General features: G+C 39.5%; 1 protein-coding gene across 1 annotated transcript in view; it reads left to right on the top strand.

Annotated features, from left to right (window-relative positions):
• The window catches only part of Cacna2d3 (calcium channel, voltage-dependent, alpha 2/delta subunit 3), a 935,068-nt gene that overhangs the window by 600,435 nt on the left and 321,572 nt on the right, over positions 1-13,061 (top strand). The gene's annotated exons all lie outside the window — the stretch shown is intronic.

Genomic DNA, 13,061 nt, shown 5'->3' with positions numbered 1-13,061 from the left:
ATGAAAATATTCAGATAAGAGCCCCAGATGCTCATCTAGGTAAAAGGTGTTAGTGGCTTGGGCTAGGGCATTTGTAAAGCACATGAATATCACCACAATTGTATTTAGCAAGAATCATCCAAATTGGTTATATTTTCTCCAATCTATGCTCTTAGGACTACTTTTAGCACTGGCTATTATCAGAAGTCTCTCAGTCCTCTGCAAAAGTATGTCTCCAGGATGTGATAGATATTCTGGCCACTTGCTCCAGTGCTAGAGAATAGCAGAAACATGTGCTCAAACTTACTTCTCCAATCTCCCAGAAATGGTGTTTAAATGGGAAATTTCAAACTTTGAATGGCCACCAGGGACTCTGATTTTGACCAGTCTTTCCCTTCTAAAGCCCAGTAAAATCTTGAGGGTGAGGAAACACTCTTCAGACTGGCCTTTGCTAATGTACTTTGCAATCACAATGCATAACTCCTCTAGGTTCACATTTCCCAGACTTGTTTGCTGACTCTCCCCCATCCTATCCCTCGCCTTCACCTCTGTGCATGTCACACCAGCTCTTACTCAGCTTCTCCACTCCATGGAAGGAAGGCTCCTGGAGGTCAGGGATCATGTTATCCCATGCCTTCCAAGTCTTCCTCTTTTACCATGCCTTTTCTACCAACTTATTTCTATGACAAATACTACTTCATTTTTTGTACTTTTCTTTTACTTGTAAGACTTGGGGGTTAGGGAAGTAAAAGTCCTTTGAATGGTCATTTGGAAGGACAAAGAGTTAGGGGAAAAGATTCTGTTACTAAAGGTAGGAAGGATTCTTCTGTCAAATGTTCTCACCATTTTGGGAAACTTGGGGAAGAACCACTTAGCACTTATAAAACTCTGGAGTTGGAGCTTTGGAGGCCAAAATTACATGTGTCGTATTCAGGAATCTGAGACATTTGGCATGAGGGGGAGCACAGTTCTAGAAGATGATGCTGGAGACTCTTAACCCAGGCCCCTTGACCAGAGAGAGAAACAGGTACCTGCTCTAAAATATGTGACTAAACTAGGACAGAAGCAGTACCAAAACTTGAGAAGAATCTTTAATCACCTCTTTTTAGTAGTAGGGTATGAATTCAGGACCTAGACAATTACTCGACCACTTGAGCCATGTCCCTGATTTTGTTTTGTTTTAGTTTTTTTTTTTAAGATAGAATCTAGTGTTTTTGCCCAGAGCTTACCTGATACATAAATTCTTCTACCTCTGCCTTATTTGTAGCTGGGGTTACAAGTATGAATCATTGTGCATTGCCTAACCTGTGGCTTTTAAGAAGTCAGGAGTAGCCAGTAACAACAAGTCCTTCTGCATTTTTCATATGTACCTATCTTTGCCTTCCTTATTCCATAAAACATATTTCAAGAATGTATCATTTTCATGAGGGAAGAGACCATGAAAGATTTTTTTTGCCCTTTTGTGTCTACAGTGTCTAAGAGGTTTTTTTTATAACTAGGGAGCAGGAATCTGGTAAATTTTTGGTGGAAAGGCAAGAGTGAGGGCGGGCTGCTCCACGTGATTCTGATGTTCAAGCTATCCCTTCCCTGTCCTCAAGGAGCCCTGCCTTTTTTAAAGTGTAACAGGTAAGATGGAGTGAACACTGTCCCCAGTGTTATCCTTACAGTTGTGTGGTGAATCCTGGACTTTTCTCAAAACAGTATGTCCCAGAAGGTGGTAGGTGAAGTGAAAGCACAAACCGCTATTTTCTATTTTGGACTAATTCTTAGTGACAGGGAGGACTGGTTGGGAAAATAGATGTGATAGGAACCCTGAGAGGAAGCAACTATGCTATCTTAGACTCCACAACAGATGTTGATTTGGATGAGTTTAAGAATGACTTGGGAAAAATTCCAAGCTCCAGAATCCTTGACCTATAACCTGCTGCTGTGCTGATCACCAGGTAGTCCATAGAGGGGCACTCCATCCAAGGCATCTTACTGCTTACTGGGACTTTGCCCTACAACCAGTAAAATCATCGAGAGGAGCCAGGGACTGGTGGCTACTCAGTGATCCTTTGAGATCAGAGAATGATGGTTCAAAACCAGCTCAAGGAAAAAAAGCCAAGAGATGTTTATCTCCAATTAAGGACCCAAAAGCCAGATGTAGAGTTGTGGCTCAAGTTGTAGAGAGCCAGCTTTGAGCAAAAAGCCAAGTAATAGCTCTAGGCCTTCAGTTCACCTTTTAGTACCAACACAAGAAAACAAAAACAAAAACAAAATCACAAGGACTCCATTTATACCCACAGCCAAAGGAATTTTAGTCTTATGCCCCTTCTTGGAGGTAAAGGGAATCAAACACAGGGAGAGAACAGTTGAAAAAAAAGAGGAGCCTGCCGCTGAAGCATAGAGTGGCCCAGCCAACTCTTCAAACTTCATACCTCTAGGACCTTTTGATTTTTTTCTCTTTTTAGAGCCTAGGCATGAGAAGCTTCAAGATGAGATCTCCTATAAGAGCTATTTCTTTGGCCACATTTTACATTATTCAGAAAATTTACCCAAATTCCTTGCATTTGAGTCCCATGAAGTTTACCGCTTCCCGAGTTAGAGAGTTCAAATCATCTCCCAACTTTTTCCAACCCATTTGAGGAAAGTCCCTGGTCTGAAAATACTTGTATCTAACTATCAACCCTTTTTGTAACTGTAAGAAATGAGAGGTGAGAGAAAGCGACCACTAGGAGCTCAAGGCTTTATTGGGGGACACACCTGCCAGGCTACTCCAAGCATGAATGGAGGCAGCAGCCATGAACAGGTGTAGGCTGAATTTAAATGAAATTTTAGGGGGCAGTAACATGGGTCATGTGGGCAGTCACATGGGTCACATTACGTAGACTATGGGAATTTGGGAGTAGGGTCAGTTCCAAGAAGAAGTGTTATGAAGGTGTCATGTGGACTACAGGAATTTCTGAAAAAGAGTATAAAGAAATTGTTGCAACTGTGGTGGGAATTTGTATGTTACACTAGGAAATCAACACAGCATCAAAGAAATGGAAATTTAACAGATTTTTGTAAACATATAGGGATACAGATTAGGTCTTAATTGGCAAGCTGACTCTGAGACCTTAGAGTAACCCTGTATTCTGCTCAACCTGTGCACCTCCCTGACCCCATTTCCCACTAAACAATATCATCCACCTGCTGTTACTGAATGTAGAAGCAGAGGAGAGACTTTCGTTAAGAGTTTCCTCAGGTCCCAAGTGTTACTAACTTTAAGATGTGATCATTTCTGTGCTAGTTATGCCAGGTTGTGGGAAAAGTGAATGGAAAGTCCTAAAGGACATTCGTTGGGTTTTCTGAGTCTCTCTGGGCATCTCAGCTATGGTGAGGAGGCTGTAATTTACAGTATTCCAGATACAATGGGGAGACACAGGAGTTTGTTGAGCCAATAGTTTACCCTTTACTACATGGGTTTTCTCATTTGTGTTGCTAGTGGGATCATTTAAGTATGTGCAAATTTGTCTTTTTGTTCACGTTGACTCGGGAATGAAGGACATACCTGGGAGCAAATAACTCTCTGTACTTCATGTCTGGGAGGATAAGAGAAATAAAGAAGGGCTCCCCAGCCAGGCAAATCCTAGACTGTACCTATGGCCAGCAGCCTGATGCTTGGAGATGGATTTGTGTACACAGACATGGATTTTTATTGGTCTGTGAACAAGTGTTAGCGTACTGGTTCTGTGCCAAGCACTGTGCTGATTCTGTGGATTTAAAACTGAGTTGGCTGGGAATCTTTAGTGCACTGCCCACTTTTGCTTCTTTAAATTTGGTGCAAAGTCTCTGTGACATGATGGGCATCATAAAAAGCTAAGCTTTAAAGTGATGCCTCATCTCTTCCAGGGCTGCAGACTTCTCTTGTACCTCCATATGAGAACTCCTTCCCCACGTGACTTTTCTGGATCAGAGTGTGGGTAGCCAAAATATCTTGTACTCTCCAAATCATCAAAGAATGAATGTGTAAATAAACTTGTGTCTCAATTTGGTGAGCACTTTCCTTGAAAGAGCATATTTTGATTATAACAAAGAATAGTTTGTTGTTACGGAATTTACAATGTAGATTATGTGATCTATATCAGATAAGGGCTCTTAACCTGGGATTCAGGAGAATGCGTTTTAGCTAGGATTTGGTAGAGAAGATAGCCCAAATCTCACAAATCTTCTTTAAATTGTGAATAAATAGCACTGGGAATTCTTAAGATAGAAGAAAATATGTAGCTCCTGCCAAATTTTCATTGGCTGTTGGGACTCTGTAAAGGTTAATAGAACATAATCATTATACAACTCAGGCTAGGAAGGTAGCTCAGTGGTAGAGTGCTTACTTTGCATGCATGAGGCCCTGAGTTACATTCCTCAGCACCACATAAGCAGAAAAAGCCGGAAGTAGTGTTGTGGCTTTAGTGGTAGAGCGGCTCCTTGAGCTGAAGAGCTGAGGGGCACTGCCTAGGCCTACAGTTCAGGCCCACAACCAACAAAGTAAAATACAATAAAATAAAAATAAAAATAAAATTGAGCCCTTATACAACTCAATGTTACTCTGTTTTAGGCAATGTCTTTTCCATTCTCCTTGGTAATGGCAAATATCAGTGTTAGCTTGTCAAACCCCTCTTCTAGGAAAAATCCCACTCTTTCCCTCAACAGTCACTTTCCTCTTCAACTAAACCTAGGGCACAGTGAGAGAAATGTTTATGGATAGATTACTTTGTTGTTTAGCAAGTTATCTGGAACACAAGTAGAATGCAACTCTTGTTCCTGGAGCTCAGTGCTGTCCTTTCTTCTAGTATTATCTCATTTGCTGTTGATCACAAGAGAGGGGTGGGTATCTCACATGGTTGAAGTGGTGAGTCATTCAGCTCTGAGTTGTTCAACAGCTTGATCTCTACCAGTAAGTGTAGAGATGAATACAGGTGCAGTCATGGTCTCCTGCTTTCTGGTTGTTCCAAAGGGTCCAAGAACTTGTGTGTCAGTAAAGCACACAGACACAGCAATAACTTTCATGAAAGAAGAGGTTCATTTTATTGTAGTTTTTAAGATCCAGGAGGCATGCCCAGAGTAAAAGGGCAACACAAGAAAGCACAGAGGCAAGAGGAATGGGCAGAAAGAGAGAGAATTGAGAGGTAAAGCATTTCTAAAGGTTTCCAAGGGAAGAGGTATGGCAGGGCAGACAGCTTTAGCATTGACTAGTGGGAATTGCTGCAACAAGGACTGGGGTACAGAAGTGTCCCTAGCTGAGTCCCTAGCCTGGTCCTGGTAATGACCTGGATGTCAGAGGAATCCTGGAATATCCTAGATGAAAAGATTAGCTATGAGCTGTGAATTGGGTTTTGCATATGAATGATGTACTTACAGGCATGGTTTTCTATCTCCAGGAATGAGATAATCCCTAGGAGACAGAGACTCTCCAAGGTTAGCAAAGCCCCAGCCATCTGAGCATTAAAATAAAGACTAGAAAGACAAGACCAACACAATGGCTGTTCCTCCTGAATGAGGGCAATTGTCCTGCACCGCCCATTGTGTCACCCCCTTTGAGGATGCTTGTAGTTAGAATATTACTGCTTCATTACATAGTGAATAATCTTTTTTTCCAACCATAGGGATGAACTCTGCCTACTACAGACACACCTGTCCTCTTCACCTTGACAAAGCATGTAGCCAAGGAATGCAAATGTCTCCATCCCTGGCAGAAAATTGCAAATGATCATACTTTCAGAATTAGGATATTTTCAATACCACACATGAAGTATCAGTCATTTGTGCTTGGGAAAAAAGAGTTTATACAGACTCTTAGAGCATTGACAAAATGACAGTTCATTTTTCATAAAGATCTATAATATTCATTTGTTGAAACTTTATTACTTTTGTAATCTAATTCAATTTATCCCATTTTATTGCTTCTCAGGGTAATGCTACCTAAGTTGCCTCTCTTATCCTTCTGGATAAGGATATTTCTCCTTTCATTATGAGCATGATGGTTTCTAGATTAAAGCAGCCTGCTCAATATAACTGTTTCCTGTGAAGTTACTCTTCTCTAAGCCCATCTCTGTCTCATAGCATTTTTATGAAGATAAATATTGGCAGTGACTGATGAAGCATTTTTTTTGGTGAATAATCCAGTTCTATCCTCATCTTCTGCTTAGTATAGAGATTTTTATTCAGAAATGCTTTTCTGCATTCTTAGAAACTGGCAAATCACAATAGAAGTGTGTTATGAATTTTTTTGTGAAGAATGTTTCAATAGCATCAAATTAATTTTAAAATATAAAGCTATCAGGAGAACTGGTTTTAATGCTGAAATGGCTCATCATTTTGAGACACCCTGGAGATATTTTATGGAATGAAATGAGACCTACACAAATGAAAATTCATAAAGATGCTTCCACCCACCTATCCAGTTGGAAGCTGCCAGTTCACAGAATTAAAATTTACAAGCCCTGAACGTGAGCAGCACCCATAGCTACTGCACAATTCATGTAGTGAATGTCATTTACACATATAATGCACACAAGCTGCATGTTTTTAAAGGTGAAAATAATAGATTTGTAGTTGCATTGTATTTTGAAATTAAAAATTGCGCTCAATTTTCTAAAACAGCATAGACTATGGCTATTTGAAAACTTGTAAGAGCTCTGTCCTTGAGCTATTTCTACTACATCTGGGAACATGAGGGATTAATATAATTTCTAGGTGTGAAGACCCCACATGGTAAGTTCAGAGAGACAGGCACAGACATGCCTTTCTTTGGAAAAGAAGAAAATAGCATCAGCTGACCCTGCTTGCTGAGTCTGTCTGGTGTCTGACATTCATACCTTCTTTTGAGGACACAAACTTCTTTATAAATGTCATCTTTATGTAGCTCCATTATTTTTAGCCACCAACGAGTGTGAGGTTCCTTAAGTTTTGCCTTAAGCAGTTGATATGAACAGCTTTCTGGAAATGACTTCAGTAATTTCTGAATTCCTAGGCCCACGTTTCTTTGCTCAAGCTCCATGCTCTTGATGGTAATTCTTCAATGCTTTGGGCTTAGACCACCTGTGTCATATCTCCCTGGAGACTTAAAAATAGGTACCCTGGCATCCTTAAAATGAATTTTTGGAGAGCAGGGCTCCATCTTTAGTATATGCTTCAAGGTCCTGGTAGTTCTGTTGCTTAGTGACATCTGAGAACTCTAATGGCCCTTTCCAGAGCCACTGTTACCTCTTACCTGGAAACTCAAAGTGGCTTCCTATGTGGTACCTCAGTTTATACTCTCATATCTCTAAGGCCATGGTTTCTTCTTTTATTGTGAAAATACTGTACAGAGGGGTTACAATTACATGGGCAAGATAATGAGTACATTTCTTATCAAGCATTGTAGCCTCCTTCTTTGTTTCCCCTTCCCATCCCTTCCCATCTTCTCCCCTACCCCCCACCCAATCCTCCCCCGCCCACCAAAGTTGTAAAGTTCATTTTCGACATAAGGACTTATACATCTCATTGTTGCAATGGTCCATTGTATCCCTCTTTAAATGATTTGTTTTTCCCCATCCCCTCCACAAATTATATCGACATCAAATACAGTGAAAGCAAGGGTTATACTGTGGGGGAGGGGCATACAAAGCAACAAAGAAATCATCTTATAAATGTGTTAGAAACAATCGCATGAAAGAAAAAAAAACATATCTTAGGGTTCATTTCCCTAACATCACCTTATCTGACCTTTTCTTTTTAGCTAGACATATACTAGATATTGCAAGTAAGGGAAACCATGGGACCTATGTTTCTTTGTGCCTGGCTTACTTCCCTTAATATAATTTTTTCCAAGCCTTTCCATTTCCTAATAAATGGAGCAATGTCATTCTTTCTGATGGAGGCATAGAATTCCATTGTGTATATATACCACATTTTCTTGATCCATTCATCTACTGAGGGGCATCTGGGTTGGTTCCATATCTTAGCTATAGTTTATAATGCTGCAATAAACATAGTCATGCAGGTAGCTTTAGTGTGGTCTTGTTTGTAAACATTTGGGTAAATACCCAAAAGTGGGATTGTTGGGTCATAGGGGAGCTCTATGTGGAGTCTTTTGAGGAACCTCCATACTACTTTCCAAAGTGGTTGAACAAGTTTACACTCCCACCAACAATGCAGTAAGGTTCCCTTCTGTCCACATCCCCTCCAGCATCTGTTGTTATTAGAGTTCTTGATTTTAGCCATTCTAACTGGGGTGAGGTGGTATCTCAGTGTTGTTTTGATTTGCATTTCTTTTATGGCTAGTGAGGTTGAGCATTTCTTCATGTGTCTATTGTAAGGCCATGGTTTCTTAACCTTGACTTCACACTAAAATTCTAGATGATCTGATTGAACTATTCTTGGGTCAGACATGATTGATTGGAATTATAAGAATATGATGAAAGTCTAGTGGACAACAAGATTGAGCACAATTGCTGGTCGGTGGCCCATGCTGCAGTCGGAATGATCCTTTTATGTTATGTGTCACCCCATGTCCAGCTTCTACTTGATCCCTTCTGTTCTTGCTATAAAAGTCCATGCTCTTGATGGTGACCTTCAGGGTCCATGGGGTCTGATGCTCATTGCTTCTCCAGGTTAGTCCCTAGACCATCTCTTGGGTAACTGCCCTCCTTTCAGAGTGGCCTCTTTGGTATTACTTCAGCATCCCTCTCTCAGTGGCTTGGTCCCATTTGTTACCTTCAAATAGAGCATTCTTCCTAAAAGGCATATAGCAGATCTCCTCTTCCCCACCACCTTTCTGTCCAAATCCTTTCATTTCCTTCTCCCTTTTCTAAAATAGCAGCTCCTCTCACTCTACATCACGTTTCCCTGCTTTGTTTTATTGACAAGTCTTTGATTCAATAAATAAAAATTATACATGAATTGGCCATTCATTACTCTTTTACACTCATAAAGATGTTGACCATGCAGGACAGTTCATTTTGTATTCATGGGAATAGTCGTTGGCATGTGGTATGCACTCAGAAGTGACAGGTGACAGATAGGTGAGGGCCATCTGCTCCTCCCCTTGGTTATTGTGGGCAGCCGTCCAGGCTAGTATTTCCCTAGCATTCACTTCCTTTCCTCTACTTCAGTGGGTGAAATAATGAAAATAATGGTTACATCAACTTGGCAAGTTCATTCTGTCTATGTTCAGTAAAGGTACAAAGGAATGGTGCCTGTGTTTTTCTCATGTAAATACATGAATAAGAAGTATATTCTGCTTTTTTTGGGGGGGGGGAAGTGGATTGAGTTTTTTGTTTGTTTTCTTTGTGAAATTTTATACTAAGTAGATGAAAGAAAGTGACTTTGAACTTTGAAAATATACTCCAAATATTTTATTAAGCCTAATAGGGTTTGTAGAACATTGAAAAACCATCCAAACTTAAACAAGAGACAAACTGAACTAAAAGATTGATGCAGACTTTTTTTAAATGCCTGTCTTCCTACCAATGAGGGCGATGCTTTCTGGACATGAGAATGAGTGCTTGGTATATCCTGACAACTGGCCTGGCTTACACTGAGCTGTGGCTCTTGCCCATGAGAATCTAATTGTCTTGTGTCCTTCCTTGACTTTCAAGACAAGACTAAATCTGGCTCTGCTAAGTCTCCTTACCACATCAGAAAAGCATCTGGGCTAAAGGAAAACCAGTGAAAGTAGTTTGGGGGCACTTTTTAGGGACGGAACCTCCAATAGTTGAAATATAATTCATCAGGTTTAACCTTCATATTCCCACATAGAATTGTTCGAAACATTGCAGTGTCATTACTTTCTTCTCATTTAAAATGAGCTTTAATTATTAAAGCAATACTTGGTTCTTTGTAAAAACCACTCTGTCAGTCAAGATATAAAAGTTTATCTGTAGACAGTGAGTCTCCTTTAGGAAAATAATATTTTTTACTACAAAATAACCTACAATTTGCTTATTTACCTTTACCAAATCATAATGGATGAATAAAGAGCGGCATGATATACTAATACCCAAACATACTTTAATTTCTTTACCAATCAACCATCAAAAACAGTTAAAATTTCATTTTTGACCTTTATAGTAATAAGAATGAATATGTTTGTACTTTTATCACTGTGTATTTATAAAACCATTTCAGTGTGAAGTTTTGGGCTTCTAGAAGACAATGTTCTGCCACTCATGCCATCATTGTTAACTGGTCATCTCCATAGGAATTTTGTCTGTAACCCTGGCAATAAGATAAATGCCTAAATGTAGAGTTATTTGGTCAAAAAACTTCCAAATGTAAAATGCTATAGTTATTGTAAAATTTTCCTCTAAAATGTTTTATACCTTAAATAAAATCACTTTCCTTTTGTGATTAATTGCAAGACATTATTGTGGAAAATATAGAGCATAAACTCATTTTTAGTTGATGATGTTTATTTTATAGGCCGAGATGTAAGAAATCATTTCTGAACTGTTTCAGATAAAGAGATCAGTCTACTAGGAGCCAAGGATTGCACATAAATGCAATATTAAACAGGATTCTAATTTTTCCTTGTAAAACAATAAATAAGGTATAAACGAACAATATTAATATGATGCCTATAAATCCCTTAGCATAGTACCTGCCCCATGGATAGTGCTGATTTCAGAGGCATAGAGGGGTGATGGTATGGGGTAATGCTGATGGTTTTCATTATTGTGGCTGTTGTTAACACTATTTTTGAGTAGTCATGTCTGATCTGAAGCTTGGCACTCTCCTACTGGTTTTCCAAGTCAGTTGCCATCTTTTGAATGAAGAATTATAGAAGTTTTTCCAGCGATTCAATGCATTGTTCTGGGGTTTTAACTGTGCCTCCAAGAGAGGACTGTTTTATATTAAGCTTCATCTGGACAGCAGAGTGGGCTGGCTCACACCACTACCCTTGGGATGCTTTGTCTTGGGACTTTATCTCCAAAGAGAGATTTTTGGCTTTATAGTCTAAGAGTTATCACTTGGACTTTCTTGCTTGACTTAGAGACAATGGGGGTATAAGTTAATCAGTCTAGTGTTTTCTTGTTTAGAGGGCATACATTTGAAATTAAAGACAAAGATTTATGAACAAGCATGGAATAGATTTTAAGAGGCTGGACTTCTGTTCTAGTTCCAATAGGTGATGAACTAAGTGGAGTTAGAGCTAGTTGAGATCAACTGTACTGGAAGAATTAGCCTGCCCAGTAGTTTGAGAGGTGATCCAACGCTATCCTGAAGCCTCAGACCTCCTTCATGAGATCAGACCTTGATGAAACTTTATTTAACTGGGTCTTAGTTTCTCCCTAAATTAGAGATACTCAGCTGTATACAGACAGGAGCCAAGCAGAGAAAATGAACAGGAAAGGCAGATTTCTTTGTGTATGTACTGGAGGCTGATATCAGTGGTAACCAGTTTTGTGCATGTACAGTCGTATACTTGATTTTTTAATTTTTTTCTAAGGGAGGGAAGAATCTCCCACTGGTTAAGAATTAATGATATTGCTCCATTTGTTAGGAAATGGAAAGACTTGGAAAAAATTATATTAAGTGAAGTAAGCCAGGCCCAAAGAAATATAGGTCCATGGTTTCCCTTATTTGCAATAACTAGTATATGTCTGGGACAAGCAGAAAAGCTCATATAAGATGATGTTAAACGAAATGAACCCCAAGATAGGGACACAAGTGGTTTTTTCTTCCTTACTATTGTTTCTAACTTATTTATAAGGTACCATGTGATTTTTTGTTGCTTTGTATGTCCCTCTCCCATGGGATAACCCCTGTTTTCACTGCAGTTGATGTTGGTATAATTTGGAAAGGGGGAGGGAAAAAACAAATTGTTTAAATAGGGATACAGATTGACCCATTGCAACAATGAGACGTACAAGATGCTATGTTGAAAAACAAACTTTACAATTTAGGCGGGGGGTGGAGGGGTGAGAGGTGGGGGCTGTAGTTGAGGAGGTGGGAGAAATGGAATGGTAGGGGAAAAACAGAGGAGGAGGCAACAATGTTGGATAAGAAATGTACTCATTACCTTGTTCATATAACTATAACTCCTCTGTACAGTATTTTCACAATAAAAAAACTTATTTACAAAAAGAATTATACTCTTGCTTCCAAATGGGACTCTCGTTGGAATGATGTGGAAATCACCTAGGAAGCAAAGACAATCAAAAGCCTGTCTCCAGCATGTCTACCCATGCCCTTCCTTACATGTATAGAATTAGGAAAAGATATAAAAATATGAGAGCTCTAAGAGAAAGCCACAGTATTTTAATTGACAAACCATAATTGTACATATTCTTGGGGTACAGGGTGATATTTTATCACAATGTACAATGGTCAAATTAGAGCAATAGTGTCTCCATTACCTCCTGTGCACCCAGGATGCCCCTATGCTGGAGCTGCAGGGAATACGACGACTCCTCTAATACAGATAGGGACAGGCTGAGGCTGCATTTAAATAGCTCTTCACTTTGGAAGTAAGACAGTCACCAGAAGCCTTCCAGTTATGATATCTAGATTAGGGGATATTCAAAATTAAAGCAAAATCTTGGTTGTACAGCTTGCTGTACTACTTTGTATATTTTCATTCATTTTTGTATTGAGTTGTGATGTGCCAACTCCCATGTTCTAGGAAGATATATATGAACGAGACACTGGCTCCTTCTATCTCTTCACAAAAGGAGAGTTGGGTGGAGGAAATCAGCCTCCCAGAACTAACTCCACCAGATACCAGTTAGCCACAATTGTAGCAAAGTCATTGGAAGAACAGCAGTGGTGTCTGATCCACTAGCTGGCTGAATTCAGAGGATATCACCTGAGGTTGGTCAAGCCTTTGATGTTCTAGTTGAGCATCTAATGCCATATCTTTGTTGAGCTCAGTCACAAAGAAGTGACCAAAGGACTACATTTGCCTGTCAGAATATTGCTTTGGACTGCACAGTGTTGACCATGTATCATTTTATATTTAATGAAATGAGTTAAGTCCTTTAAAAAAAAGTGTGCAGGAGGTTCTATTGTAATATGTACTATATAATGAATATGGAATGTAATATATACCTATAATATACTTTGGTCATGTTCGTTTC

This window comes from Dipodomys ordii, unplaced genomic scaffold (assembly GCF_000151885.1).
Source record: "Dipodomys ordii isolate 6190 unplaced genomic scaffold, Dord_2.0 Scaffold132, whole genome shotgun sequence".
Taxonomy (NCBI): domain Eukaryota; kingdom Metazoa; phylum Chordata; class Mammalia; order Rodentia; family Heteromyidae; genus Dipodomys; species Dipodomys ordii.
Note: the sequence above shows the minus strand (reverse complement) of the source record. Positions and strands in the feature narration are given on the sequence as shown.